The sequence below is a fragment of the Phyllobates terribilis genome, unplaced genomic scaffold (genome assembly GCF_046119375.1).
Source record: "Phyllobates terribilis strain yellow unplaced genomic scaffold, ASM4611937v1 Scaffold_12__6_contigs__length_324123572, whole genome shotgun sequence".
NCBI classification, from domain to species: Eukaryota; Metazoa; Chordata; class Amphibia; order Anura; family Dendrobatidae; genus Phyllobates; species Phyllobates terribilis.
In genome coordinates, this window is record NW_027362772.1 from 261,904,419 (window position 1) to 261,930,324 (window position 25,906).

At 42.2% G+C, this 25,906-nt stretch overlaps 2 protein-coding genes across 2 annotated transcripts in view; both read left to right on the plus strand.

Moving 5' to 3' along the window:
* ENO1 (enolase 1) overlaps positions 1-25,906 on the plus strand; it is a 169,384-nt gene that overhangs the window by 37,382 nt on the left and 106,096 nt on the right. The gene's annotated exons all lie outside the window — the stretch shown is intronic.
* RERE (arginine-glutamic acid dipeptide repeats) overlaps positions 6,694-25,906 on the plus strand; it is a 281,545-nt gene continuing 262,332 nt past the window's right edge. Inside the window, exon 1 of the mRNA XM_073656935.1 lies at positions 6,694-6,997. The gene's annotated coding sequence lies outside the window, so the exon portion shown is untranslated. The remainder of the gene's footprint in view (positions 6,998-25,906) is intronic.

Sequence of the window (25,906 nt, forward strand, 5' to 3'; positions counted from 1 at the left end):
TAGCTAAAGACTGAAAACTGCTGAGCAACAGAAGAAGAGTTTTCTGATGCTAAATTGTAACATCTGTGTAAAATGTGCTGGATAAACTACTTAAAGGGGGATTATTGATCTGCTTCTACATGTAGTGGTAACGGTATGACTGTATAGGCCCTTGTCCCACGATAAAAATAATACCTTTTTTTGTCAAAATCTGATGTGCCAGTCATGAGAAATCTAGTGTAGAAATCATATGCAAATCAGGCTGGAAGTGTACAAGGGGTGGGAGGAAGCACTTCCAGCCTGATTTGCATATAGCTTCTAAGCTAGATTTCTCATGACTGGTACATCGGATCTCTACAAAAAAGGTGTCATTTTAATTGTGGGACAAGCGCCTATACAACGAAACCACCAAGATTGTTTTAAAAGAATGGAATAGAATTACTATCTAAATCAACTAAGAAACCTCCAGATGACTGGCAGAATTTATGGGCTTGCCGACGAAACAAAAATATAGCCTTCCTTATGGTCTATGGTGGTGATGGGCTTAAAGCACGAGACCTGGTAGTGTAGGTTAGTGAAAAGTTCAATACTAACACACTTTGTGGCCTAGGGAAGCAAAGGGGTTAATGTCAACTTTTCTGCTGATAATAAAGGAGTTTACTCACCTTCAGCAATGTCTCCTGTCTCTGCAGGAAGCTGATAGTGATGGTAATGTACTGACCTCTCTTGCAACAGAGATTGTGGTAGGACTGTTGGGCAAAGGTTGTCAACCCTCAAGAAAATAGGGCACTTTTGATGTCTCTGTGATTTTTTTTTTAAGTTAAAGAAGTTTGTATAGATTATTAGGATTACAATTATCATATTTTTACAATTTACAGAAATTGCTACAATTATCTTCATACCAGTATTTTAAGTATCCTAAGCTATGTTCACATGGTGTTTATTAAGCTTTTAAAAAAGGTAGTTTTTCAAGCGGAAACTGCTTCAAGAAAAGCCCCTTTTTTTTAGCAAAGCAAAAAATAAAAACTTCTCATATGAACAGCAAAGTAGGAAGACTTTGACTATGACTAGACAAATTTTTCCAGCAGAAACCACATCTGGAAATGCCCCAGTTTTTGGAGGACCTTTTTTTACTGGTTATATGCACACAGTTTTTAGAGTTTTTTTGGAGAAGAAACTCTCCATATCCTAGTCAGAAATGCAAAACTCCTCAAAAGCTTGCTCAGTTTCTGCTCCAAAAATTCAGTAAAACAACTGCGTATGCATGTAGCCACGAAATTTTTTAAGATATTTTTTTTACCCTGAAGGATTTTTTGCAGCCTTTTAATTGGACAGTGCCTAGTTTTGAGTGGAGACGCCTCTAAGAAGTGACAAGCATTTTTTTTCCCACCAAGCGTATTTCAAAAACCTCTTAAGGGAAAAAGAACACTAAAAAAACTCCTCATATGAACAGCAATGTGGATTTCCTGTAGAAATGAATAGGAAGAGTTTTATAAGCATTTTCAAAAAAGTATTTTCAAAAGAATTTTGAGTGACTGTGCTCCAAAAAAAAATTCTCAAAAAAACTCAGTGTGAACATAGCCTAACATAGCCATTTGCTGTCCATTGAGCAGATGGAAAGCACACTGACCAAATACGCTGAATCAACGATTAGTGAAGGGAAGTGATTTAGAGTATGTACATGGAGTTTTTTGCAGAACTTTTTTAGGCCAGGGCCGCTTAAAACAAAAACTTGAAAAAAAATTGCTCAAGAAACGCTTGAAAAACTATTTATTTGTCTTTTTTTAAACCAATTTCTGTTCATATGTTCAGTCTTTTGTGCTTTTTTCTGCCTTTTCAGGTTCTGAAAAACACCTGGTGGTGGAATATAAAGTGGAGGTCACTTCTTTGAAGCGTCTCCTAATAGAAAACGCTCCAAACTAGGCACTGTCCAATAAGAAGGCTGCAAAAAAACTTTCCAAAAACTCTTGAAAACCTCTTCAAAACGAATTCAGGAAATAAAAAATTCCTTCCAAAATTTCCACTGGAAAACTCAACATTTGACCCTCTAAAAAAAAACAATGTGTGCACATACCCAACGGGAGCGCTCTGCACGATCGAAACGTTTTCAGACCGCGTAGACTCTGACCTGAGTGTTGCTCTGTGGGATTCCCAAAAAGAAACATGAAGAGAGAGAGAACACAGGCTGCCATAAATTGTAACATATATTATGCTGCCAGGAACTGTAATACAAGAATGAGGAATCTGAAATGCTTGCAGCTCTGAAGGTTATTTCTGGAACGTTCTCACTTGTCAAAGGAGTGATTTTTATAAATATTGTTATAGAATAGGAAATTACTCACTTCTCATATTCCTAATAATACATTGCAGAGTCATAAGTAGTGTTAAAGTAATGCAAGCCAAGGCAGATCCAAGGAAAAGCAAACACACAGCTTGTACCTGGGCACACTATGATATTGCTCGGCTTTAGGGTGTGTTCACACTTTTTGCCATATTACTTAGGATAAAAGCCAAACCAGAGTCTCAATTTGCAGAGACGGTGTTTCGGGGTGTTGCCCCTCGTCAGTGCAAGGCATGAGATCTAATTTGGTTGTATAAGAGGCTTCTGACTGGGATCTAAGGGGTAACGTTTCTCCTTGTGGAGAGTGACATGCCTTAGATCCCAAACAAATCAGATGTCATGTTTTGCACTGAGGAGGGGAAACACTCCGAAACACGTGTCTGCCAATTGAGATTCTGGTTTGTCATGTGGCAAGGCTTGTTAAAGGGTCAATATTTTTAGGATTACTACTTCCAATAGGTGGCACTTGAGTTCAATTAAATAGTAAAGTTCTGCAGAATATGTTGGCATTAGAGAAATAAAAATGATTATTATTATAAGTCTTCTTCCTCTATGAAGATGCTGTTTGCATATTTCATTTCCCAGAGGAGCATTGCAAGGCATATAAGCTTCCTCACACTGGCATGTCACTCTCCACACAGAGAAACGTTACTTGCATATCAGAAAATGTAGAAACAAACCAAATATATATATTTTTCCAACTTTTTATAACAATCTTTAAAACCAGTAAAATAGAAAAATTATTTTGGTATCGCTGTAATCATACGGACCTGTTTCCCAAACATTTTTAGATTATTAGCTTATGTGCTTCACACCTCCATCCCCTTAGAAAAAAATCACATCATGCGTTAACCTACGCTAGTGCATGTCAATAGTAGGCAGCTCCTGCAGCCGTCCGCTATACAGATAATCACACTGAGCTATACGCAAAGCCAGTTGCAGGAATGACCGGTCTGCAAAGTTAAGTGCTCGTCTGAATTTAGAGGGTAACTGTAATTTCAAGTAACTTTTCAGGATAACTTATCATGTGTGAATACATATCCCTATTTCTGGCCATTATATGACTGGTATCCTCCATTGTTCACCAGTTTTCCCCTGTGTAGTTTCTATTTCTTAACTTCTATTGGTCTCTGAGCTGGTGGGTGGAGATTAGCTGCTAAGATGTGTCCCACACACAGCTGAAAGAAGCAGCAGCATGGAGGACATTATACAGCAGTACTGAACAGTGTAGCTGTGAATTCAGCTCTGGGGTGAGATAAAAAACTTTTTAGACAGCTCAGCACCATCTTACTCTGTTTTCACACTCTTCTCCTCACTCCTCTTTCCCCCTCCCCTCTCCATAGAAGTTTATAGGAGATGTAACCTGACCCCTCACTATACTGCCAGTCCATCTTGCTTGAAGTTGATTTTTTTTTTTTTTTTTATTTAGAGCGGATGGTGAGTTCAGGGTGATGGCAGGAGGGAAAGAAATGGCTCATAAGTGGAGAAAGAAGCATATTTATCTGATAAGATGCATTACAAAGTTTCCTATTTTTGCCTTTTTGCCTGTACTGTTGATTTATGCAAAGCTTTATGCAAGTACAGATCCCCTTTAACCTATGGGGCATGAGTAAAAGGAACCATAGAAATGTACTAATAATGTGCACTTTTTTTTAACAAAATAGTGGTGTGATTTGAGATAAGAAGAGTATCTGGAGTGTCTAATGAGTGGTATCAAATTAATTATTTACTGTGCACTATTTTCACTTTTTTTCCAAAATGATGTATCACGTGACAGCAATGATGAATGAGTTTAGTGAATGATTGTCAAGTAACTAAATCAGTATTTTCATAATATCGCTCTTAGGATATAGTCACAGAAGATGAATACACTACAGAATTTCCAGTTTAGGTGGAAAAGCCACAAAGTTACCATAGTAGCACATTTGACCAGATTTCTCACTGCACATTGAAAATGAATATCAGTGCGGAAATTGGCAAATGGTGCAGATTGTAATCCTGGAGTGTGTTCATTTAATACCCAAATGGTTGCAGATTTGATTCACAATTTACACATTGAGTTCAATGGAGGAGTAAAAAATATTACAACCATCCCCAATTGTCAGGGATTTTTGATGAGGGTTACCCCCCAAATCTGCAGCAAAATTTGCAAGTTTAATAAAATAAGTGCACTTTCTAAAAATGTTTTATATGATATGGGCACTTAATAGTGTTGCTAATTGGTGGGGGTCTGTGTACACTCCTAAGACCCCCACATGATCAGTCAACACACTGCATGAGCTGTACACAAAGTAGTAGTACAGTAGTAAATAATAGTTACAAAGCTCCTCTTATACTTTGCAATGCTGTATATAGAAGGCTATGTGAGGGCTCAGACTGTATATAGAAGGCCATGTGGGGGCTCATAATGTATGTAGGGGGCTATGTGGGGGCTCATACTGTATATAGGAGGCTATGTGGGGGCTCATACTGTCTATAGGAGGCTATGTGGGGGATCAAACTGTATATAGCAGGCTATGTGGGGGATCAAACTGTATATAGGAGGCTTGCGGGCTCATACTGTATATAGGAGGTTGTGAGGACTCATATTGTATATAGGAAGCTATGTGAGGGCTCATACTGTATATAGGAGGTTGTGAAGGCTCATACTGTATATAGGAGGCTATGTGGGGGCTCATACAGTATTTAGGAAGCTATGTGTGGGCTCATACTGTATCTATGGACTGTGTGGGGGCTCATACTGCATATTGCGGGCTATGTGAGGGTTCATACTGTATGTAGAGGGCTGTGTGTGGGCTCATACTGTATATAGGGGGCTGTGTAGGGGCTCATACTGTATGTAGGGGGCTATGTGGGGGCTCATACTGTATGTAGGAGGCTATTTGGGGGTCATATTGTATGTAGGGGGCTATGTGGGAGCTCATATTGTACGTAGGGGACTGTGTGGGGGCTCATACTGTATGTAGGGGGCTATGTGGGGGGTCCTACTGTATATAGGGGATTATGTGGGGCTCATACTGTATGTAGAGGGCTATGTGGGGTCTCATACTATATATAGGGGGATTATGTGGGGCTCATACTGTATGTAGAGGGCTATGTGGGGTCTCATACTGTATATAGCGGATGTCAGCATACTTAATTCTGCTCAATATTAAGTTATAGAATTATTATATATTTTTTTATAATTAATATGTTAGTATTAATATTGAGCACAATGAATTTCAGCCTATTGGTTTGGCCTCCACAACAGTCACGGTCTCTCATGTGGCCCCTTGGGAAAATTAATCTCCCACCCCTGCTCTATTATATATATAGCGCTATGTTATGTATAGTTCTGTACATAAGGGAAAAATTGCTATCTCTGTCATTTTCCATATACAGATGTGCATCAGAGCCCCTGTGTGTTACTATCACATGAGCTATCAAAGGAGATCATGTGACATGTCACGTGATACATCGGGTATGGGGGGCCCACGACTTCTAAACCGCCCGTGGCCCGGCTACTCTTGATTTCTTCCGCTCAAAACAAAACTGACCTTTTCTTAGGTTTCTGCTTTGTGCCGTTCCTCTGTTTATCCTCTTGGAAATGTAATAAATTGACAACTGGGTGTTACCAGTGGGATGTGTCTCATGTTGTCCAATCAGCTCTGCGTAGAGACACGGCCCTTTGATACGGGGAAGGGTAACACCTAGTTGTCCATTTATTCAGACATTTCCAGGAGAAATAACAGGGGGACAGCACACTGTAGTCAGACAAGCCCCATATAGATGCTTTTTGGCGCCCGTATAATGGCGGAATCACCCGACCTCACGCGGTTCATTTGTTTTCCAGTGAAAATCCGCAGTACAGTTCGCTGCTTGCTATCGGTGAATGGAAACCCGTCCCCTGTCTAGTGCTGCTCACAGACGCGTGCGGCTCGTAACTAGAGGCTGTAAATGTGTGAGCTGCACGTCGTCAGGGGCTTTTTTTTATTATTATTATTACATATATCATTAGAAATGATTTAAATCACATTTCTTCAATACCAACTTAATTCATTCACTGCTTTGCTGTTTCTAAGCTTGAAGTAAAATGAAAAACACATTTCACAGCACAATGTGGTAACAAAATGCAAAAAAAAACCCTTTTTAAGATAAAAAAAACAACCCACAACAGAACTACAACTCCCGGCAGGCCTAGCGCTGTGACGTCACAAAAAGGCCCCGGATGTCGCTCTCTCGTCGCCCTTGCTTTGCCTTTTTTTTTTTTTTTTCTTTTTTTTTTTCAATCACTTTATTAGGCTTTGTTATTGGCTAACGTCACGGGCGACGCTAATAGTAGGCGTGGCTTAAGGCACGCCTCATCCAATGAGGCGGCGCTTTGCTAAAAGTAGGCGGGGTTAGAGGCGATTGCTGTGAGAGGAGGAGTCAGTTGGTGGAGAGTCACACACAGAGTCAGTCCCAGGCACCGGGAGAAGCCGGCCCTCTCCATCCATCACTACCCTGGTGGCTATGATCACTGTGATACCGCTGTAGGCCGCAGGATACTAAACTCCAGGGGGAGCCTCTTCCCACACAAGCCCGCGGTACTGTACGCTGTCCTGGCAAAGCCGAGCCAGGCCGCTCCTCTCCGCCTCCTCCCTTCTTCTCTGCGGGGTCCACACAAACCTTTATTGATGGTGTAGAGCATCTGGGAAGGTAAGTGTCCTGCGCCCCCTTCCGGTGAGGGAGTGAATGGGAAGGGATGACCCTGCAGTGCTGACACCTAGTGGCCGGAGCTGGTATTACAACAGCAGCTCATATCTGGCTGGGGGAGGCTGCTGCTGATGTGGATGTGTTTAATTGCTCATTATTCCCTATTGTCCTCCTACCCTGCAGCCTACAAACAACTTTATGTATAAGGTTGTGCGCACGATCTGATCTGCGCGCTTTTGGTTGCGGATTGGTTGCAAATTTCACACCTTGGAGTCAATATTTGCAAAAATCAAGTAATTTATTTTGCAGCCAAAGCTGCAAGTTTACAAAAAGCACTCAAAAGTTCATATATAATAAAAAATAAAATAAAAACCCACTGTAGCCTGGTCCCTCGCCGATCTTCTGCATGCCTGGCCTCCGATGATGACATCATGGGACCACTGCAGCCAATCGTGAGCTGCAACAGTCACATGATGAGATGCCGTTACCATAGGATCCAAGTATACAGCAGCTTAGGATAACTTCCTGCCTGCTGGGTGTTATCCTGCTTGTGGATATTGGTACAGATTTATTCTCTTGCGATTAGCGGCGTGGGATGATCCGCCTTGAAAATAAATAATAAAAAAATAATATCAATGCTTCTGTATGAGTCCTGAATGCCAGCGGTTGGGTGATCGGTCCTTGTTACCTTTAAAAATGTGATGACTATTGACTTGTATAGCGGTGATAATCCGAGGCCTCCATTGCTCCTCCTGGCGCTGCGTTTTGTACTTGTTTGTTCCTTTTTTTTTTTGGATCTGATCTGCAGCTAATTGTGAAAATAAAGCAGAATTAGTAAAATCTAATTGTGATTTCCTTTGTTGTCTGCCACGCTTCACCTTTGCTTGATCATGTTCGCACTGTGATTTTTTTTTTGTTCCTTTGAGATGAGACCTCTCATAAGTTGTTTGTGGTTGGAGCAATTGGTGACTCTGCGGCCTTTATAATCACGCAGAGGTCAGTGGAAAAGTTTTCACTTTTCGTGGATTCTTGAGGATTGTGATTTCATGTGGCGCAGAAAAGTGACCATGTAGGTATAAGGCTATGTTCACACATCTTGTTTTTTTTTTCTCAGTGTATTTTTATGCAAATTTTCAGCTGCATTTTACAGTACCAGCAAAGTCTGAGATTCCAGAAATCTCATGCACACACCTTGGTTTTTGTCCTCAGTATTTTGTGCTTTGCATAGTTTTTTTGCAAAATAGAGCAGGTCACTTCTTTCAGTGTTTTTTCACCCATTGAAAGTAATGGGTGGTGAAAAAAACGCACCAAAAACGCAGGTGTCAGGTTTTTCAGCGTTTTCTGTGCCAAAACCAGAATGAGTTTTTTTTTTTCCACTGAACTTTATGTACATGCATAAAAGAGACAAAAGGACAGTGAAAAAAACGCAGGAAAAACGCAAGAAAAATCCTGAATAAACCTCCTGGCAAGAGATCAGGTTTTGCTGCAGAAAAAAACGTAGCAAAAGCGCAATGTGTGAACAATAGCCAAACACTGACTGCTATGGGGAATTTTTTTCACTTAAGTTTTTTTTTTTTTTTCCTCTTGAGGTTTTCCTGTAACTTAGTGTCACTGACTATATGAGGCAAGGTTTAGTCCTATACGATGGCAGCGCCGCTCAGTTATTGCTGCATATTGTCATTGCGGTGGGGCTTTAATGTTAAAATCACCACTTTTTACCACAATTTAGAAAGGAATGAACAAAATGTAAGAAAAAAAAAACTTACAAAAGAAAAAATGGTTGGAAAAAAAAGTGTTGCTGTACATTCACACATCAGCTTCCATATTTTTTTTTTTTTTCGTTTTTGGTCACCCCCCCCTCCAGTTTTCTTTTCTATTTTTTTTATTACTGCTTTGTAGCTTTCATTTTGCATCTGCCATTTCTTATACATTTTTAAAGCTAAGGGTCCGTGCCCACGATGCGTTTTTCAAGCGTTTATGCTGCTGAATTTTTGCTGCGTAAACGCTTGGTAAACCTTCCCCCATGATCCCCAATGAAAATCCGCAATTTCAATGCCCATGCTGTAGATTTTTCCGCAGCGTTTTTGATGTGCGGAAAATTCCACAGCATGTCCATTATTCGTGCGTTTACGGCATGCGGAATAGCCTTGTACAATGCATTAGAAAACGCATGGCAATTCCGCATGTGCAAAACGCGTGTCAAATTCCGCACAGGTTTTTCCAGGCAAGGAGATGCAGAAATTTTCTGCTTCATTTCTGCATCGTGGGCACATAGCCTGATGGAGTAAAGTGGCAACCTTTTTTTTTCTCATTTTTTCTTAGCAATGGATTTGTTAAAAACTGAAAGAATACGGAGCCTGTCCGCAAAAACAGACTAGAATAGAACATGCTCTGAGTTTAACAGAACGGACCTCAAGAGTGTGAATAGTTTTGTTAGGTTATGTTTACACGTAGCTTTCTCTTGGCAGTAAAATGCAACTTTTGCTGCCTTTTTTTATTTTTTTTGGGAGGGGGGGTGGAACACAGGTGATTTGTCTATAGCACATGTCTAATAAAGTTATTTTTCATCATCAAAAATTCTGCAAAACCCAAAAGTGTTTGTTTTGCAGCAATTTGCTCTTTCTCATTGCTTTCTTTGGGTGAAAAAACGCTGAAAGAGTTTTTAAAACTGCAGTCAGTTTTAAAAACAGCAAATGATGGAAAGTGATGTGTGAATTTGGCCCTAATAGAGGGCAGATATTGCCCGGCCCGAGCCTGTTTCTCAGTATTCATTACTCGCACCACTCCTCGCTCCTGGACAAATAGTAATGTAAATGAGCCGAGCCGGCCCGTCCTTGTGTTTGCGCTGCTGTCATGTCTTGTCACACGAGATGTAAATATTTTCTTAGAATATTAAGATTGACATTGTGTCACATCAGTGAAAATACTATTATTTATAAATGTGCTCAAGATCGTGTTCTCGCACCGAAGCAGTCTGATGAGAACTTCTGACTTATGTTTTTGAAAATGTGAATTGGCTCCAATTTTCGGGTGTTATATTTAAAAAAAAAAAAAAAAAAAAAAAAAGTTTTATATGTTTTTTTAAAGTTGTTACTTTCTAATTTTTTCTCTTTTGCAATTCTGTATAACATTAAAGGGGTATTCCCATCACCAAGATCCTATCCCAATATGTAGTAGGTGTAGTAGTAATTATTATTATTATTATTATTATTAGCAAATACCTCCAATTTTATAAGTGTAGTATTCTTTTGATTTGCTCTATCGCTTACCCCATGTGCAGGGCATTGCAGTAGCAAGTATCCATGGTTATGACCACTAACATCTAACTAACTGTCACTATATCAGTGGTCGTAACCAGGGATACCTAAGCTACTGCAATACCTCCAATTAGAAATGTAGTATAGCTCTTCTGATTCGATATGTCTCTAACCCCATGTGCAGGGCATTGCAGTAGCTTGGGTATCCCTGGTTACGACCACTGATATATTGACAGTTAGATGTTAGTAGTTGTAACCATGGATACTTGCTACTGCAATTCCCTGTACATGGTGTAAGCGACAGAGCGAATCAGAAGAACTATACTACATTTCTAATTGAAGGTATTTGCTAATAATATTATTATTATTATTACACCTGCTACATATTGGGATAGGGTCTTTGAGATGGACAAATGTCAGGAGTCCTTGGTAGGGCTTTCTTAAAACTTATGTAAGGGGTGGGTAAAGGACGCCTTTTGGCTTTTTGATAAGGTTGGTTTCATCTGTACGAATAGGGATCACCCAAATTAGATCTCATGTATGTCACTGAGGTTGTCAATTTCATGTCCATACTTGGACCATGATCTGTGCTTCCATTTTCTTATTTTTATTTTTTATTTTTTGTTCTAACGCTTACTGTAAAAGTTAGTTGTGCCTTTTGGTTCTAAAATTGTCTGATGTTGTGCAACCACATTACGGCACTGCTAAAATCGCAACTATTGATAGTGAATGCAGTCGTGGTAACTTATAAGAATGTGGCCGCATTCACTAGTTACTGTATGGCAGTGGACATTGCGATCTTCTGTTGCTCAATCCTAGTTTTAAAGGGTTTGTGCAAAGTTTGTAAGTGGTTCCTTAGACCAGGGTTCCCCAACTCCAGTCCTCAAGGCCCACCAACAGGCCATGTTTTCAGGATTTCCTTAGTATTGCTCAGGCAATAATTCCATCACCTGTGCAATACTAAGGAAATCCAAAAAACATGACCTGTTGGTGGGCCTTGAGGACTGGAGTTGGGGAACCCTGCCTTAGACTATGGATACTTACAAGCCTTGTTTTAAGCTTTTTTTTAGCTGTCCCGAAAGTAATGAGTATCCCCCACTTCATTTATTATCAACCTCCGCTCCATTCACAGTCCTGTTTTTGGAATCTGTGGGGGTTATATGGGCAGGGACAGGCAATACTATTGGTGCAGCAATACTGGGACCCAATATTTTAGGGGTCCCACTGACATCTTAAATTACATTGCAAGGAAGAGCATGAGCTAATAAATGTCTCAGCTCATAATTACTGGTGCATTGTTTAAGAAATTTGATGAGCTATGGGATTCGCGGGGAAGGGGGGGGGGTGTTGCACAATGACGATCTACTGTCTGTGCCCATCTCTGGATAGAGACAACTTCCAAAGAGTTGGGGCAGCCCCTTTAAACTTTACAGCGTATATGTTGTGTATTGCAAATTACTCCTTGACTGTAAAGTTGACAAACGCTGGTGGACTTTGCAGCAATTTGTGCTGTGGATACGCCACGGAAAACGCAACATGCAGAGAACGATGAAGATTGGGAAATCTAATGCGTGCTCCAAGAGTCTGTTGACACGTGGCGTCTTTGCTGCAGAAAAAAACTGTAATTTTTTAATTTTTTTTTTATGCAACAACTTTAGTTTCTGTGAAAAATGCTGTTAAAAAAAACCTTAAGATTTGACAACAGATGCATTTTATCCTGCCTTTAATTTATAATTTCCAACACATCATAACATAGTTTCAGTTCACATGTAAGGATCATATGGTGGATATTCAGTGCCCACCTATTTACACTCTGCAAAAAATTCTGCACATATTAACTGCAGTACCCTGCGGACTCTGGGGACTTAAAATGCGTTCGCCGTGTTCCACCATGGAATTCGGGATGCACAATAAAACCATGTTGGAATCTGCGGTGGGGTCCTGTGTGCTGGCGCCAGGGTCATCCACTGCATTTGTCGCACGTATGATGTGTTGCTCGCTGTGTTGACATTTTGGACACATCTGCGCCTTCCGCGCTGTACGAGCCCTGCTCTCTGTGTTACCTACAGGCCGTCTGCCCAATATTCGGTCTCTGTTACGTACAGGCCGTCTGCCCACTGGTATTGGCTCTCTGTGTCGCGTACAGGCAGTCTGCCCACTGGTATTGGCTCTCTGTGTCGCGTACAGGCAGTCTGCCCACTGGTATTGGCTCTCTGTGTCGCGTACAGGCCGTCTGCCCACTGGTATTGGCTCTCTGTGTCGCGTACAGGCCGTCTGCCCACTGGTATTGGCTCTCTGTGTCACGTACAGGCCGTCTGCCCACTGGTATCGGCTCTCTGTGTCGCTTACTGGCCGTCTGCCCACTGGTATCGGCTCTCTGTGTCGCTTACAGGCCGTCTGCCCACTGGTATCGGCTCTCTGTGTCGCTTACAGGCCGTCTGCCCACTGGTATCGGCTCTCTGTGTCGCTTACAGGCCGTCTGCCCACTGGTATCGGCTCTCTGTGTCGCTTACAGGCCGTCTGCCCACTGGTATCGGCTCTCTGTGTCGCTTACAGGCCGTCTGCCCACTGGTATCGGCTCTCTGTGTCGCTTACAGGCCGTCTGCCCACTGGTATCGGCTCTCTGTGTCGCTTACAGGCCGTCTGCCCACTGGTATCGGCTCTCTGTGTCGCTTACAGGCCGTCTGCCCACTGGTATCGGCTCTCTGTGTCGCTTACAGGCCGTCTGCCCACTGGTATCGGCTCTCTGTGTCGCTTACAGGCCGTCTGCCCACTGGTATCGGCTCTCTGTGTCGCTTACAGGCCGTCTGCCCACTGGTATCGGCTCTCTGTGTCGCTTACAGGCCGTCTGCCCACTGGTATCGGCTCTCTGTGTCGCGTACAGGCCGTCTGCCCACTGGTATCGGCTCTCTGTGTCGCGTACAGGCCGTCTGCCCACTGGTATCGGCTCTCTGTGTCGCGTACAGGCCGTCTGCCCACTGGTATCGGCTCTCTTTGTCGCGTACAGGCCGTCTGCCCAATATTTCTCCTACCATATTATGTGTAACACAATAGCACAGACCCGGAGGCTTCGTGGGTAATTACAAGTGTTTATTCAGAACGATGACAGCGCTTATTAAAAGCAAATGTGAAAATGTCAGCCGTGATTGTGACGCAGGAGATGAGAACGTGTATCAGCCCGGCTCTTTTATAGATGGGAGGAGAAGAGGTCACGTACAGGCCGTGGATTTCCTGTTTTCTATATGTAGGATGATGAAAGGGGGTGTGAAACCTGTGGATAGTGGTTATTTTCTTAGTGCCCATGTTTATAGATGCCATTTTTACATTTCCTGGTGCATTTTATTTTTGTTTTTACTTATACTGTTCATTTCCGAGCCGTTACGCCCCTATCCAAGCCCTCCAAAGTTCTGCAAACTTTAGCCCATATATTATACATCATTTTGTCTCATAGTTATGTCAACTTCCCATGTGGTACTCATTTGTTATTAAAGGGGTTGTCCACTATATATTAAAACAAAAAAACAGCAGATACCTACCACTGCCTGCCATCGCTACTGGTCACCCAGCTTCCCTCTTCAGGTGGGGGGATGTCCGTCATCTACAACCATCTCATTCCGCCTGGACAGAACATAGCAAGTAAATGGCAAAGTTGCTTGTTTTTACTTTACTTTCTACTTGTTTAACCCTTTAAGGTGCCCATTTCTATAATATATAGTGGACAATCCCTTTTAAGTTTGCTTGTTACATTCAGCGCCTTGATAGGCAGGACATCTCTGTGAAGCCCGACGGCCGCCATTGTGAGTCCATCGCGATGTTTTTTTTTCGACTACCCCGCTGTTTGCAAAAAAAACCTTTGTGTGTAGGCAATCCTGTGTGAGCGAAGCACCATGGAATCTGTACCGATACATTGTAGCAAAGCCCTAGAACACTACACCCATGTCATGTCTACGGCGTTGTTCACATGCAGTTTTTTTTTTATCTGCCCAAACCTTCTCTCTTGTCTGTAACAATGCTGCTTTCAAAACGCAGGATTTGCAGCATTTTTTTTTTCTTTAGGTGCGGAATACGTGCAATTTGTCTACAGTACATATTTAGTAAAGTTGGTTTTATTCACAAAAAAAACCCTTGGAAAATGCAGCGAAAACATCTGCATTTTTTGGAGCATTTTTTCACTTTCTTATTTCTTTTTATTGGTGGAAAAACAAAAAATGCTGAAAGAATTGACAGGCAAATTGAAAAAAAATATTGCGGTTCTCAAATTCAGTCAGGAAAACAAAAAAACCAAGCGTCTGCCTGAGATTTCTGAAATTTCTGAGCTTTTGCTGGTACTATAAAAATCATCATTTCATTTGCATAAAAAAAGCTACATGTGAGCATAGCCTAATAGACCATAATGATATAAGTGGTAATTCATGGAAATTTGTGGGTTTTTTTTGCTTATAAAAAATCGCAACTTTATTTGTTCAAGATGCAGCAAGTTTTTTTTTCTCAGCAACCTCACCACTTGTGGGTGAGGCTTAGAGGAAGGCGCCGAGCCAAAAGCAACTTGATGAACTCGCAATATTTGATGTCAGAAAGTGGCCTAAATGATAGCGGAAAGGTTCATGGCTGGAGTAGATATTTTCTACATGGATGACCAAAGGCGACGTGCGCCTACAAATGAATTCAGCACATCTTTACGACTTTTTATTAAGATGTGTGTATAAAACGCTAATCTTCATGAATTATACCCTTGTTTAAAAAGAGATTGTGGGACTTGGATCACAAAGAATATTGGGCTTAAGGTCACACGTTTTTATGTATTGCTTTAATTGCTCTAAAACTGTAATGTTTTTTGGGGAAAAAACCCATTGTGGACCCAACCATAGAAAGGTGGATAAAACCCAAGAAAAACAAATTGAGCATATACCCTATAGTAAGTAAATAGTAATAGTACATGTAAATAAAATGGGGTACTTGGTTACTGCTATTTTGATAATAAAAAAGCGTACTGCGACAAGGTGGTCCTAGCCTGTCTCCAGTATTAAAACCTTACGGTGTCAGACGACCTCAGTGTGAATAAGGGCAGAGCAGGACGGGGGACCCGACTGTTAGAAAGTTGGATCACAACATATAACTTCATTTATATAGGACCTGACCTCTTTTGATTTAGAAAATATCTGCTTCCCCCCCATAAAATAACATTTTCTTAAATTGTGTTGTGCCTTTCCTCTGTTATTCCTCCTGGAATTTTTTTTGAATGGGTGTTACCAGTATGGGGCATGTCCCTGCACTTCTAACACTGTCCAATCAGCGCTGACAGAATTGCTGTGTAAGGACACGCCTCTTTGACAACAGTAGCACCCAGTTGTCAGTTTTTTCACCTATTTCTAGGAGGAATAACAGAGGAATGGCACAATGTAAAGTTCAAAGAAAAGATGCTTCGGAATGATTTCCTGGAGAGTTGTAGGCCGCGTCTTACAATGCAGCAGTCGGGATCTTACCTCTCTGCTTCTCCGCTACATGTAGAATCTTGGGTGGTAGTTTTGTAATAAAAAAAGGAAAAAAGATCCATATTAGTTTTCTTTTCCTTTTGCTGTTTACACCTCCAGGTTTTCCCATCTTTGCATTGTACGTCTTTCCCATTGATTTCCTCTCTTGCTCGGTTTGACTCATTGACTACGTCGGGGGGTTGGATTAAATCCACACGGGGGCCGGGTTGGGCCTGCAGGCAATCGGTTGACAGCTATGCTTTAAATCAACGCTGATGGTTTTTAATATGTGAATTCAGATGAAGTATATCTGCTGCCTTCAGATTACTGCCAACTCCTCCGTGAAGGATAAAACCGGCCAAGTAATAAGATTCTCCGCACTGATCACATTAACAAAAGCCACCTTCATGTCTGGTGCAACCCGGCCATTTTGTCAGGTTGTAACCAATATTAGTCAGAGCAGATGCTCTCCAGTGTTTGCACTGCAAATACTATTTGGCTTTGTCTGTGGTTCCCTAGCTCCCAAAGAGCCTTTACCTTGGAGCCTTGGGCTACTGTGCATGTTCGAGGAGAGTGCAATAAGCCACTGTCGCACCTCCACCGGCCTATCAACTTTGGAGAACTGAAAATTGGCCATTGAGAATATAACATGCCCCATCCTTTTTTCCAACCTCATTTGTTGTGTCATACACATTAGATGGTCTTGACAAAATCCGAAGGAAGACTACCGTGCACGTGCCTGCCTGGAAGCATGTGCAAGGTTTGGCTTCCAAATACTGTGCTGGCTTTAGCGCCCCAACCCCTTTACGGTCATTCTCTCCCCATCGGTGCCACAGCCGCCCATTACAGCACAACTTTATTCAATCCGATATGCTATGATAATAATAATATTATCAAATGCCTCCAATTAAAAATGTTGTATAGTTCTTCTGTTTTGTTATGTCGCTTACCCCATGTGCAGGGCATCGCAAAGATGATGTTGGGGGACTTAAGGATCCGGCAGTCTGAATCTCCCAATATTTTTTGTTCAGCACAGACTCATTTACATATCCGTTGTTCTCGTATATCTGATTTTCACGGATATCACTCATACCTGTGATAATCTATGGGCCCATTCACATGTTCTTTAACTTTTTTGTGACTGAGGGATCCGCGGAAGATCGAGGACACATTTCAATTTTGATCCAAGGGTCGGATCAAAATCGGTAATTCAGGTCTATGAGTTCTTGTAAAAAATTGGACTGCACTCGCATGACTATTTTCACGGACTATCGTAGGGCAAACTTTTTTTTTTTTTTCTATGTAGGAGAATAATGGATGACCCTTTAGAAGACCAAAGTCTGACCAAAATATCGTCTGAATGAAGCCATAAGCCGCTGTCGGAGGAGTCTGGCGGTGTCTCGCGCAGGAGCTCTCGGCCTAGCTGAGTTCCTGTGTATTGGGGTGATGGCTTTGTAATGTGCATGACCAGCGTTTTTTGGTTTGCCATACTGAAAAGTAAAGCTTTTGTGATGTCTTCTGTAAGTAATCCTACTTAAATTCAATCTCTGCTAATCAATGGAGACTTATTAAGAACAAGTTGGAAGACTTTGAAATGGAAAATTAATATTTCCATTGGTTGATCGGTAAGAGTGGCTAAACACCGCTCTGACGGAAACACTCGTAATAACAACTTGGTGACGACTGATAAATTCAGCAAAACCAAAGAAATGAGCTGGAACATAAGTTGGTGTAAGTGCAATGGAAAAAATCAGCAAAAAAATGTTTTTAAAAGGACCATATTGGTATCATGATGTGACAGCAAAGTATCGGTGCTGCCGATCCTGGGGATAAATGCATAAATGAGTCCTTTGTCGATTTAAAAAAAAAAAAATAAAATGTAGGAAATTATTTAATTCTACTTTTATTAGCAAAAAAAAGATCAGTGCACAAAGAGATTATTGTCCTACCATAATCAAACTGCAGCCTTGCTAACGGTTTCTATATCTTCTAATGACCGGAATCACAAATATGATCATCCAGTGATTGTCTGCAGCGGTCACATCCTGTACTGTACTGCCAATCCCGTGGCACGAGGCAAGCACAGCTGATTTTCTTTTTTCTATGCAGAGGATGACTATAAAAACATCTCTTTTAAGTGTTGACATGTCTCTGCCTTTTTAACTGGTTAGAACTAGACCCTGCTCTTCCAGTTATTGATTTTCAGTATCGACGTCCTCTATCTGACTGCCATGTTTATAGTTCAGAGCTTCACTGTCTTCATTCCTCACGTCATCATTATCTGAAGGTAATGGGTTTGCTTATTCACTCACTAATGTATTTTTACGTGTCATCATATTTTTGTTGTTCCCAGGCCTCCATGAACTAAAGGGGGCTCGTATTTTGGTTAGACCACCTCTTATTGTACTTTTTTTTTTTTTTTTTTTTTTTTTTAATGTTTATCAATTGCTATTCATACACATTTACGGTGTGTATGTATATTTATATATTTTTTTAATTAACTGGGCACTGTGCCTTCAGTCAACTTGATTTCACTTGATAGATCATAATCATGTTGTCTTACTCTTGAAAATAACTAAAGTTTTCTTTTTGTCTAATTTGGTATCCAATGTGTAGCAGCTGAGGGTCTCAAATGGGTTACAGGAAGTTGCAGAGAGTCTTTTGGATTTTTACAGAAGCGCGGGCGGGTCTTTGGATTTTTACAGAAGCGCGGGCGGGTCTGTGGGCTTCGGCGGGGAGCGCAGGCGGGTCTGTGGGCTTCGGCGGGGAGCGCAGGTGGGTCTGTGGGCTTCGGCGGGGAGCGCAGGCGGGTCTGTGGGCTTCGGCGGGGAGCGCGGGCGGGTCTGTGGGCTTCTGCGTGCAGCGCGGGCGAGTCTGGGCTTCTGCGGGGAGCGCGGGCGGGTCTGTGGGCTTCTGCGGGGAGCGCGGGCGGGTCTGTGGGCTTCTGCGGGGAGCGTGGGCGGGTCTGTGGGCTTCTGCGGGGAGCGCGGGCGGGTCTGTGGGCCTCTGCGGGGAGCGCGGGCGGGCCTCTGCGGGGAGCGCGGGCGGGCCTGTGGGCTTCTGCGGGGAGCGCGGGCGGGTCTCTGACTCTTTGCTCCTGTTCTAACAGACTGTTTAGAAGCATAACAGAGAGGCAGTCTGTTGGTTCAGAGCAGGAAAAATATTGGACAATGGACATACAATGCATGCTGGAAAGAAAGGTCATGCACCAATAGTGCTGGCAGAATTCTAGTGAAAAGGAAAGCTCCCACTTAAAAAGTATCAATGGCAGGTTAGAGAGGGGGAGTCCTTGAACATAGACTGGTTTTCGGGGTGATGTGTAATGTTGAAAATGTCGAATGCCGAGGAAGACGTAAGATCTTGTGATCAGGAAACGTAGACGATCCTAACTGAGGACAGACTGGCTTTGCGTCTAATGTAGTAGAGATTTACATATACCGTAGTTTTTCCACGGTTGTTAATCTTTGTCCACTCTTCTCGGTGCTGAGTGACAGAAGGGTCAGGATGATTAGGAATCCATAGATGGTGCAGGTTTTGTTCTCGCCAGGCTTGGCTGGATATAGAGTTGGTGTTTATGGTGCGGGGCTGCAGAACTGGTTTATTTTATATTCTCGTAACTCCATGTTTATCTTGGGTTTATGATGTCTTGTAAACGTCTTGGAGTTGTCTTTGAGTATAATTTCGACTGGATTCAGCTTTGGGTAACGTGTCAGTGTTATGCGAGTGTTTATGGGGGAGGCAGACGTGTATATAAATGCCATGGTGTTAGTTACGGGCTGGGTTCTTGCAAACAGTTTTTGCTGCTAATTTTTGTCCAAATGTCATGAGTGGATCTAAAGCATAGGAGACATCTAAAGGACAGATTGACTTGTCTCCGCACTGCTATGTATGTGAATTCTGCATCATTGCCATGAGATGGTCTACTTGACTTCAAGTGAATTTTAAGGTCCAATCCAGTAGCCAAAAACCACCACATTTTTATGGCTACTAGCAATAAGTTAAACCCATAGTTTTGAGCCCGGTCCCCTGGCTTTGCTCCTTTCCTCACCACAATGAATGATACATTGGTATGACTTGAGTAATTCTTGTATTATATGATGGTGATATCAAGGAAAATGCCTAGCTGGGAATAGGTTTCGCTAGGAAAATCTTCTTATTGCTGGGAGAGGCTGCATTTCAAGGAGTTAATCCATAAGTAATAAATAATGTCTGATGGCTGTTGATCCAGCTCCTGATCCTGAGAATCGGGAGCACAAATTCCTTTGTATAAATAGAGAGGTAGTGAGCAAGCGACAGTGACTACAGCAAGGATTGCACATGCTCACTAAAACTCCATTCACACAGGGGACTTTGAGACAGACGTTCTTGTGATTGGTTGGGTCAACTCCCTGGCATTTATGTATGTATTACCTGTGAATTGTGTTATTCCTGTGAATTTGTTATATGTTTCTTAAAGGGAAGCGGTCATCAGAAAATGACCTATTTCTTAAATAAGATTTTTGTGTTTACATGTTTGTTTAAAAAAAAACAACAAAAAAAACATAATTAGTACTTAGTAGCTCTTTTTAGGCTTCATGCCCTTTCAGGAACAGTTTCCAGCCGAGGCAGGATTACAATGACCGCTAACTCCTCTATAAGCAGCTGATACTACAGGATCCACCAATCACAATAGGTGATGTCACAGATCGCCTCCTCCCCCTCCCTTCAGTAACCTTTGCACATGCTCATTAGACATTTAAAGGTGTTGTCTACTACTTGGACAACTCCTTCTGAATCCCTATGTCCCTCCCCAGTAGAAATTATACTCGCCTCCAGTTATGGCGCCGTTCCAGCAGTGTCAGCACTCATTCTTCCATTATGTGTCGCATAGTGAAAAGTGACTGTGTGCACCTACCCGATCCCTCGAACCAGAGCTATAGAGTCGGTAAGGCAAACCACCGACTCCTCAATTTCCCTGACTCCCGACACCACAGCACGGCCTCACTACTGAGCATGTACATAAAGTGCAGCACAGATTCATCTCAACTAAAAGCCATGATGCTTAGATCACGGAGGACTGTGTAGGTTCCATTATTGTGCATGGCAGACTTTGTGGGTTCCATTATTGTGCATGGCGGACTTTGTGGGTTCCATTATTGTGCATGGCGGACTTTGTGGGTTCCATTATTGTGCATGGCGGACTTTGTGGGTTCCATTATGGTGCATGGCGGACTTTGTGGGGCCCATTATGCTGTATACTGTTTGGCCCATGACTTTGTCCAAGTATTTTTTATTTTGGCCCTGTCTTTAGTTGTCCACAGCCCTACTATCACTATTTGGTCAGTATTTTTGGTGGGAACCAAAGCCAGGTGTGGAACAATCAGAGAAAAGGTATAATAGGAACAAGTCACCAATTCTGTATTTATCTCCCGCTCCTGAGAACAAATACTGATAATGGGGCCGTTGCATTTGAGTTTGACATCCCTGCTTTAAGGGGAATTCACCTTTTAAATTCCATTCATGTTTATTACATATGTAGTCAACTGGAATTACATACTGCCCCTTGTGGCCAAATCATGAACTACAGCAAGAAATCCCAACAGAGATTCCGATTTATGTCCTCATCTGTTTTGACAGTATATTAGTAAATTGCATTTCTACATGTTGGAAAATTGGTGTAAAGTTTCCTATAGGAACAGGATTTATTTGCAGTCTCCTATGAATGCTGAGCGTCTGTACATTGCAGCGGTGGGAACCCTGTGATTGCTATGAATGAGATTCCAGTTCTAGGAATGTCAGACACTAGAAGAAGAAGAATGCAACTGGATCAAGATTCTGGATGCATATCTATAGCACAAAGGATAACCTTGCAAACAGCCGCGGGGATTACTCTGATTATTCTTCGTATGAATGTGAACACATTTGGGCATGTTGGATTTGGATTTCTTCTGTTTTAATGCAGTTGCAGAGCTCTCTAAATAATATGTACTGGGCTTTGACAGTGCAAAGCAATCATTCTGCATTATCCAGTTGGCTCTGGTACTCTGGAAGGATGGAGGCTAATTAACCGTGTCAGGGCTTGCATCTGTAGCCGGCTTTGATTGAGATGGCAGAGCTCCTGTTCTACCTGATTCTGCTTCTGCCTTTCTTCTCTGCACACAAGAACACTCCAGCTTTGCCAGAAATCCTTATCTTTCATGGGACTTACTGAGCACCAGCTAATTATGTTGCATGTAGTCTATCCGGGATAAAAGGATGCATGCAGGTAGAGGACGATATTAACATGCACATTGCTTCTCCGGAGAAAGAAAAAAGCAAAAAAAAAAAAAGGCTTAATTTTTTAGGGAAATAACCAAGAGATTAAATTTGGAAATGCAAATTTTAACAGCCAGGAGTTATCAGTGTCGTGTTCGAGGGCCACGTGAACGTCAGTAAGGTGTCCGGGTGTATCAATTGCACAAATATAGAGGGCAAATCCATTAAGGACAAGTGTTCTCTCTCAGCTGTTCATCTATGGATGCTGCTAGATTTATTAATGAGGTGCAATTTATTAGTCAAGCAAAAAGATTCGCCATGGGCAGAGCCCTACGTGCCACTGTCGGCATCCAGATATGGCGTCATACTGGACCAGGGTCCTGCAGATCTTTTTGATCAACTTTCAAGTAGACTTGGCTTTAAAACGGAAAAGTATGGCGGCCGTCTTCCCAAAACGGCACCAAACCTGTCCATTTGATGTGGTTAGTTTTATAGTTCAGCTCCGTTGAAATGAGTGGGGCTCAGCGGCTGTACCACGCACCATTCCCTTTAAGACAGTGGCTGCTCATTACAATATGACTGTCTTTGTACTCTTTTTAAGTTTTCTGCAAATATGTGTCAGAGGCTTCGTCGCAGATTAATCAATATTTTATGGGAAAAAAATGGTGCAACGTGTAGCTTTATCTTCCCATTAACGAGGATTTTGCAAACTGTCAAGTTACCAATGGGAGACAACTTACATATCACAGGGGGTCCAAATACTGGGATCTCGAGTGTTGCTATTCTCAGATATTTCTTGCAGTCCCCTTAGGTAATGAATGGAACGGAAACCACGCATATACCATCCTCTCTGTCCAAGATGGGCATGTTCTTGAGTATTGGAGCTCCATTTTCGGAAACGCGGAGACTCCCAGCAATCGGCAAGTTATCCCCTGTCCTTTGGATGGGAGATAACTTGCAATTTCTGAAAAGTACTAAACACCTTTAAAATTCCAGAACACCTTGTGGGGACTCTTATTTAAAGTCATTGGGGTCTGACAGAATCGTCAGTTTGTCCTATGTTTATCTGAAGGGACAGAACAACGTGGTCAACAATGCAAATGAGATCTACAAATGTAATTTAAGCAGATAAAATCCCCCACTTATTTTGCATTAAATCCACTGCAAAATCCATGAGATGTGTCTTTGCCACAGATTTTGCTGTGATTTGCTGCAAAGAGTAAAATGTGGAAATATGGAGAAAATCTCATGCACTTTGCTGGTACTGTAATTCGCTTTGGATTTGCCATCCCTATTCATGGACAAGAGGCGTGCAATGATATCGGTTAAAGATTTTGTGTACTGGCCCTAATTCAGGCTACTTCCATCTTGCACATTCTACTTATACACTAGTTTTTCTATTTTTCCCTTGTATATTCTGATCCTGCAGTCGTGTTCTGCTCCTGTAACTAGTTCTCACTGGCCTGCAGGTTGATGGCTACAAAATCAGACTGCAAAAAGTTTTGTTTGTAGTCTGTAGCCATGTAGACAGATGTATACTATTAATATTAACCATTTTCATTTTGGATGCATTGAAGTAACCAGAGAAAACAATTGCATGAGTCTACATACAGTGCTGGCCAAAAGTATTGGCACCCCTGCAATTCTGTCAGATAATACTCAGTTTCTTCCTGAAAATGATTGCAATCACAAATTCTTTGGTATTATTCTCTTCATTTAATTTGTCTTCAATGAAAAAAACACAAAAAGAATTGTCCTAAAGCCAAATTGGATATAATTCCACACCAAACCTAAAAAAGGGGGTGGACAAAAGTATTGGCACCCTTTGAAAAATCATGTGATGCTTCTGAAATTCGTGAAATTAACAGCACCTGTAATTTACCTGTGGCATCTAACAGGTGTTGGCAATAACTAAATCACACTTGCTGCCAGTTAACATGGATTAAAGTTGACTCAACCTCTGTCCTGTGTCCTTGTGTGTACCACATTGAGCATGGAGAAAAGAAAGAAGACCAAAGAACTGTCTGAGGACTTGAGAAACCAAATTGTGAGGAAGCATGAGCAATCTCAAGGCTACAAGTCCATCTCCAAAGACCTGAATGTTCCTGTGTCTTCCGTGCGCAGTGTCATCAAGAAGTTTAAAGCCCATGGCACTGTGACTAACCGCCCTAGATGTGGACGGAAAAGAAAAATTGACGAGAGATTTCAACGCAAGATTGTGCGGATGGTGGATAAAGAACCTCGACTAACATCCAAACAAGTTCAAGCTGCCCTGCAGTCCGAGGGTACAACAGTGTCAACCCGTACTATCCGTCGGCGTCTGAATGAAAAGGGACTGTATGGTAGGATACCCAGGAAGACCCCACTTCTTACCCCGAGGCATAAAAAAGCCAGGCTGTAGTTTGCCAAAACTTACCTGAGAAAGCCTAAAACATTTTGGAAGAATGTTCTCTGGTCAGATGAGACAAAAGTAGAGCTTTTTGGGAAAAAAGCATCAACATAGAGTGTACAGGAAAAAAAAGAGGCATTCAAAGAAAAGAACACGGTCCCTACAGTCAAACATGGCGGAGGTTCCCTGATGTTTTGGGGTTGCTTTGCTGCCTCTGGCACTGGACTGCTTGACCGTGTGCATGTCATTATGAAGTCTGAAGACTACCAACAAATTTTGCAGCATAATGTAGGGCCCAGTGTGAGAAAGCTGGGTCTCCCTCAGAGGTCATGGGTCTTCCAGCAGGAAAATGACCCAAAACACACTTCCAAAAGCACTATAAAATGGTTTTAGAGAAAGCACTGGAGACTTCTAAGGTGGCCAGCAATGAGTCCAGACCTGAATCCCATAGAACACCTGTGGAGAGATCTCAAAATGGCAGTTTGGAGAAGGCACCCTTCAAATATCAGGGACCTGGAGCAGTTTGCCAAAGAAGAATGGTCTACAATTCCAGCAGAGCATTGTAAGAAACTCATTGATGGTTACCGGAAGTGCTTGTTCGCAGTTATTTTGGCTAAAGGTTGTGCAATCAAGTATTAGGCTGAGGGTGCCAATACTTTTGTCCGGCCCTTTTTTGGAGTTTTGTGTGAAATGATCAATGATTTGATTTTTGCTTCATTCTCTTTTGTGTTTTTTCCTTGCAAGCAAATTAAATGAAGAGAATAATACCAAAGAATTTGTGATTGCATTCATTTTCAGGAAGAAACTGAGTATTATCTGACAGAATTGCAGGGGTGTCAATACTTTTGGCCAGCACTGTAGACTGAAAAAGCCTGATCCTATAGGTAAAAGAATGACTGTTCAAACCAAACGCAGGCGCTCAATGCACCATGGCATGGCCAAACAGCTCAGCGCACCTTCTCAGCTATTTGATTTCCATCTTTCTCTGTCCTCCTTTTGCTCCTGTACAGCCAGAGCTATCAATCAAGGAAGAGAAGGGCTGTGATTGGTGCAAAACAAGCAGGAGTGAAAGTGCCCTGAACAGCTCCGCCACGCCAAGGGCGCTGACTTTTTCTGATTGCTGTAATCACAGGGCACTCCAGAGCCACTTTTTCTGGATTGACGGTGATCATTTATGGTGTGTCTTCCCTTTATCATTTCCTTCAGGCCCCTTTTATTATCAGCTCCCAGTGACTGTACTTGTCGATGATGATAAGGCTGTAACGATCGCTCCTCCAGACCATTTTCGGTCATTGGACTTGTCGCTTACAGCTGCCGACTTTTCTACCAGTGGGAAAATGTGCACAAAGAGAGGGCGAGGACAGGTTCCAAGATTTTCCGTCAGGCACCGCCACTTTGGACCTGAGGCGCTAATGATCTGATTTATATGAACTGTTGCTGTTTTATGGGAAGGACGGCGCTGTCATTAACATGCCGGCCTGGAAAAGAGAAGGAGTTAATGGCGGGCGCTCCCGGTGCAGTGTATTTCTGCTCCTCAGTGGCGCTGTGCTAAATTGGGCCT